Source organism: Myotis daubentonii, chromosome 16, assembly GCF_963259705.1.
Source record: "Myotis daubentonii chromosome 16, mMyoDau2.1, whole genome shotgun sequence".
In the NCBI taxonomy this organism is placed as follows: domain Eukaryota; kingdom Metazoa; phylum Chordata; class Mammalia; order Chiroptera; family Vespertilionidae; genus Myotis; species Myotis daubentonii.
In genome coordinates, this window is record NC_081855.1 from 54,553,839 (window position 1) to 54,559,351 (window position 5,513).

At 41.4% G+C, this 5,513-nt stretch overlaps 1 long non-coding RNA gene across 1 annotated transcript in view; it reads left to right on the forward strand.

Moving 5' to 3' along the window:
* LOC132219112 (uncharacterized) overlaps nucleotides 1-5,513 on the forward strand; it is a 74,817-nt gene that overhangs the window by 7,607 nt on the left and 61,697 nt on the right. The gene's annotated exons all lie outside the window — the stretch shown is intronic.

Consider the following 5,513-nt stretch of genomic DNA (forward strand, 5'->3'; position numbering starts at 1 on the left):
CTTGGTTCCAAAGCTCTACAATAGAAAGTCAATGCAACTAACTTGTCTTGGTCCCCATCAGGACGAAAGAGTCTGGATGGGCAGAAGCTTCACCTTATTGGCCTCAAGCAATGCCATCAATGCAGGAAGAGGTTACTTTAATACGATTTTTGTAAATGTTTTCCAGTGTAAAATAAAACATCTTCCCTGTGATTATTTACGTGTCATTAACATTTTTTTGTTCCCAAGTTTATTCAAAAATTCATACAAAATATTCCATTTAAACGTTTTAATTCATTTTAACATTTTGATAGTTAAGTAGTAGTGTAAGTCAGAATTAGAATTCAGTAAATCATGTTATATTAGCAAGTATTTTATTTATCTTTCATATACATTTTAACCAAAAAGCCGTTCTTTTGTTTGGTAGGGTGGGGAGGGGTGATACCTACAAAGAAACAAATGTCAATAAATGGTTTTATGAGTACCACTTTGTATGTTCTTAGGTCTGTCACAAAATGCTTTGTGATTTCAATATGTAACCTGTAAGCAACATAGTTTTGGATTATGTAATTCAACTAAGTGAAGTTACTACACATAGCCAAAATGGGAATAATCCTTTGAAAGCATTTGCATGTCTATAAACAGTAAAGAAAAGACAACTATATTTAATATATGCCTCTGTGTTTAATGGTATATCCTGGAATTACTTCTGAAGAAACATGACAAATGTGTAAAATGTTAATTCCTATCTTTGTGTAGATAAATGTCTTGGATTCAGTACTCCAATGATTCAGCTATATAAAATACCAAAGCAGGCTTAAGGTTCAGACCAGCCAAAGGAAGCTCAGAAATTGACAAATAGAGCCATGGGTATGATACTCCATAGTCCTTACTCTGGGTTCACCGAATATTTTAAATTATTAAAAACTTTTTATTTTAGCAAAAGCAGTTACATATAGATTTCAACTCAGAGAATCATTACAAATGAATACAAGTACCTCAAAAATGTACTGTTACACCAGAAGTTCCCTCTCAGTATCAATAGTGAGGAGAAAAAATGCACAATTTGGAAAAGTAGCTATGGCAAAAACGACTTCGGCCCACTCTCTGGCACCGAACCCCTCTCATTATTTCAGCCCTCTCCATTGTAATATTCAAAACATGTATTTAATTATCATGTATTTAAGCTTTTATGTGATAAATTAACTTTAATTTTTTAAAAATATTTTATTGATTTTTTACAGGGAGGAAGGGAGAGGGATAGAGAGTTAGAAACATCGATGAGAGAGAAACAACGATCAGCTGCCTCCTGCACACTCCCTACTGGGAATGTGCCCGCAACCAAGGTACATGCCCTTGACGAGAATCAAACCTGGGACTCTTTTTTTTTTTAATTAAATCTTTATTGTTCAGATTATTACATTTGTTCCTCTTTTTTCCCACCATAACTCCCCTCCTCCCAGTTCCCACCCAACCCTCTGCCCCCACTCCCCACCCACTGTCCTCATCCATAGGTGCACCATTTTTTGTCCAGTCTCTTCCCTCACCCCACACCCCTTTCCCCCCCAAGAGTAGTCAGTCCATTCCCTTTCTATGTCCCTGATTCTATTATAATCACCAGTTCATTCTGTTCATCAGATTATTTATTCCCTTGATTCTTAGATTCACTTGTTGATAGATGTGTATTTGTTGTTCATAATTTGTATCTTTACCTTTTTCTTCTTCTTCCTCTTCTTAAAGGATACCTTTCAGCATTTCATATAATACTGGTTTGGTGGTGATGAACTCCTTTAGCTTTTCCTTCTCTGTGAAGCTCTTTATCTGGCCTTCAATTCTGAATGATAGCTTTGCTGGATAAAGTAGTCTTGGTTGTAGGTTCTTGGTATTCATCACTTTGAATATTTCTTGCCATTCCCTCCTGGCCTGCAAAGTTTCTATTGAGAAATCAGCTGACAGTCGTATGGGTATTCCCTTGTAGGTAACTGATTTTCTTTCTCTTGCTGCTTTTAGGATTCTTTGTCTTTTGCTCTTGGCATTTTAATTATGATGTGTCTTGGTGTGGTCCTCTTTGGATTCCTTTTGTTTGGGGTTCTCTGTGCTTCCTGGACTTGTAAGTCTATTTCTTTCACCAGGTAGGGGAAGTTTTCTGTCATTATTTCTTCAAATAGGTTTTCAATATCTTGCCCTCTCTCTTCTTCTGGTACCCCTATAATTCGGATGTTGGTACACTTGAAGCTGTCCCAGAGGCTCCTTACACTATCTTCGTATTTTCGGATTCTTTTTTCATTTTGCTTTTCCGGTTGGGTGTTTTTTGCTTCTTCGTATTTCAAATCTTTGACTTGATTCTTGCGACCCTCTGGTCTGCTGTTGGGAGTCTGTATAATATTCTTTATTTCAGTCAGTGTATGCTTAATTTCTAGTTGGTTCTTTATCATAACATCGAGGGTCTCATTAGATTTCTTGAGGATCTCACTACATTTATCGGCGGTCTCACCAATCTTTTCGAGGGCCTTATTAAATTTATCGGCGGCTTCTAGACAGTTCTTTAAAGACCTTAAAAGTGTGGTTTTGAACTCTATATCCAACAGTTTGCTTTCCTCCAATTCTGTTGTTTGTGTCCTGTTTCTTTGTCTCAGCATTTTTTATGCTTCGCTGTGTCGATAGAGTGCCTTTCTGTGCTAAGTGTCCCAATTACCTGAGGTAGACACTTTTGGTGCACCCCCTTGTGGGCTTTGTGCACAGTCTTGTTGTAGTTAAGCCTTGATTGTTGTAGTTATCACTGTGAGGAACTGACCTCCAGGCCAATTGGCTGTGAGAATCAGCTGTGTCTGCAGTGGGAGAGCTTCTGTGCTGCAGACACCCCTCTGGGGCTAGACTTGCTTCGATGGGGCTTTGGTGCTCACTCCCAATGTTCTTATGGGAGACCCAGAACCCTGTTTGTCCCATGACTCCTAGAGGAGACATGGGAATTTTTTTTTTTTCAATCTTGCTAATTATTATAGAGGAACTAAAACTGCTCCAGGAGAAACCAGGAATGGATTTACGTTAATCTATTTAAGGGAAATTAGTGGAAATAGTTTGCTCCTCTTATTTGGCAGCCATACAAATTAGATTGTCTTTTTCCTAAATTGGTTCAGGGGAGGAAAAGCTACAAAGGAAATGCAGAACTGCAATCAGAACAATGCAAAATGTTATGCAGGCAACTGTTCTAGTTCCTGTTCTATCACAGACTTGCTGAGTAACTCTGTGCAAGTTACTTAACCTCTCTGAGTTTTGGGTTCCTGTTTTGTAAATTAAGCAGTTTGGATATCTTCGGATTCTACTACTACACACTTATTTAGAAGCGCCTGATGTACACTCATTTAAAACTCAGCACTGTGGCCCTAGCCGGTTTGCCTCAGTGGAGAGAGCGTCTGCTGGGAACTGAAGGGTCCTGGGTTCTATTCCAGTCAAGGGCACATGCCTGGGTTGTGGGCTCGGTCCCCAGTGGTTCTCTCTCATCATTGATGTTTCTGTCTCTCCCTTCCTCTCTGAAATCAATAAAAATATATTTAAAATCTAACACTATGAACTACATATTTTAAATATTTTTTATTGGTTGATTTTTAGAGAGGGGAAGGGAGAGAAACTTCAATTTGATGTTCCACTTATTTATGCATTCATTGGTTGATTTTTTTGTATGTGCCCTCTTGGCCTATCGGGACGATGCTCTAACCAAGTGAGCTACTCGGCCAGGGCTGAACTACATTGCTTCATTCAAATCACACTGGAGTGTTTTGGGGATAACATAAACCAATTATTGGGGTTTAATAATAGGATTAAAGCAATACACTACAACTTTTGTCTTTTTGTATTTTTTCATCTTCCAACGCCCCTAGTGGTTAACCAATTGGCCTATTTAAGAAATACCAGTTTTGGTAGGGGGGGCCAGGGGATTGTCAAGGGTGGGTAAAAAAAGGAGACATATGTAAAACCCTTTGTAATACTTTAAGCAATAAAACTAAAAACAAAACAAAACAAAAAACTAGTTTTGCCCTGGCCCGTTAGCTCACTTGGTTAGAGCGTCCTCCCCATATGCAAAGGTTGTACCTTCGTTCCCTGGTCAGGGCACATAGAAGCAGCAACCAATGAATGCATAAATAAGTGGAAAAACAAATTGATGTTTCTCTCTCTCTTTCTCCCTTCCTCTCTAACAGTCAATTTAAAAAAAGAAATATCAGTTTCTTAACATTGTAGGCTGACAATTTAGCTTCTGATATGAGGTTACGGAAAACTAGATAAAAATGAGTGTCATTCTTTTTAAAATATATACTAGTATTTTTATTGATTTCAGAGAGAAGAGAGATAGAAGCATCAGTGATGAGAATCACTGATTGGCTGCCTCCTGCAGCGCCCCCACTGGAGATGGAGCCAGCAACCCAGGCATGTGCCTTGACCGGGAATCAAACCCCTGACGCCCTGACTCATAGGTCAATGCTCAACCACTGAGCAACAATGGGCAAGTAGGTGCCATTTTTTTTTTAAACAATATTCCATTCACCCCACACTCCCTCACTCCTGAGGTTATTCCGAATGTGTTCCTTTAATGAGATGATCATTAGTTAACAAAAGAGTTAAAGTATCTATGAAGAACTTTGTAAAGCTCACAGAATCAAATGCCTAGGTCTGGGGGGAACTGGCTTCTTTTACAAAGTGAAGAACGTAGCCCCACTGGCGGGAAGCAGGGAGGGGAGGCACATTTCCCCGAGTATAATAGCTGACTTCAGAGCAGCAAACTCGAGTGGGTTATAAAGGGCACCTCCTACTCAAACCCAGGCCCTTCCTCTGGACACGAATGCTTCTCAACACTCCTGCAACTTGCCGGTGCACCTGAGACTATTCTAGACGGAGATTAAATTCGTCCTTGGCCCCTAATGTACTGGAAACAAGTTGGTCAGGCCAGGTGTCGAGAAGAGAACCAAATCGTGGAGTTTCGGGGCCCCAGCAAAGACATGGGAGTAGGGTATCGTGCCGGGTAGCTCCCCTTCAGCAAAGCTTTCTCAAGCTGACGTCCAGCAGGCAGACTTTCCTGCGTGCCTAGTCCCCAGATCTGCAGCAGGAATGACGTTGGGGCAGCCCAGGCGCCTGCAGCACAAACGGAGGACACAAGCTTCTTACGCTCTGCGAGGGGCCGGCCTCTGAACCGAGCCCAAGGTATACCAAGCCTGGAGCCGAGGTAATTACTGCACTGTTGGCAGTAAAATTACACTTGGAACTGATTCACAGAAGTCACCAGGGCCTCCCTAGCTCTGGGCCCCATCTACAGCAGGGGCTCCAGTTTCAAGGAAAAGAACCCCTACGAAACTGGAACCGCGTTAGGGAGAAACACGGCCGGACTGCAATTCCCAAAAGCAGCCGCGGGCCCTCCGCATCCGGGACACCGTCTGCAAGGCTCCCTGGGTATTGTGGTCCGTTCCTTTGGCAGCACCCCTCGGCCGACGGTAAAATTCCAGCTGAACCGAGGACCACAACTCCCAGCAACCCTTGCCGCCATG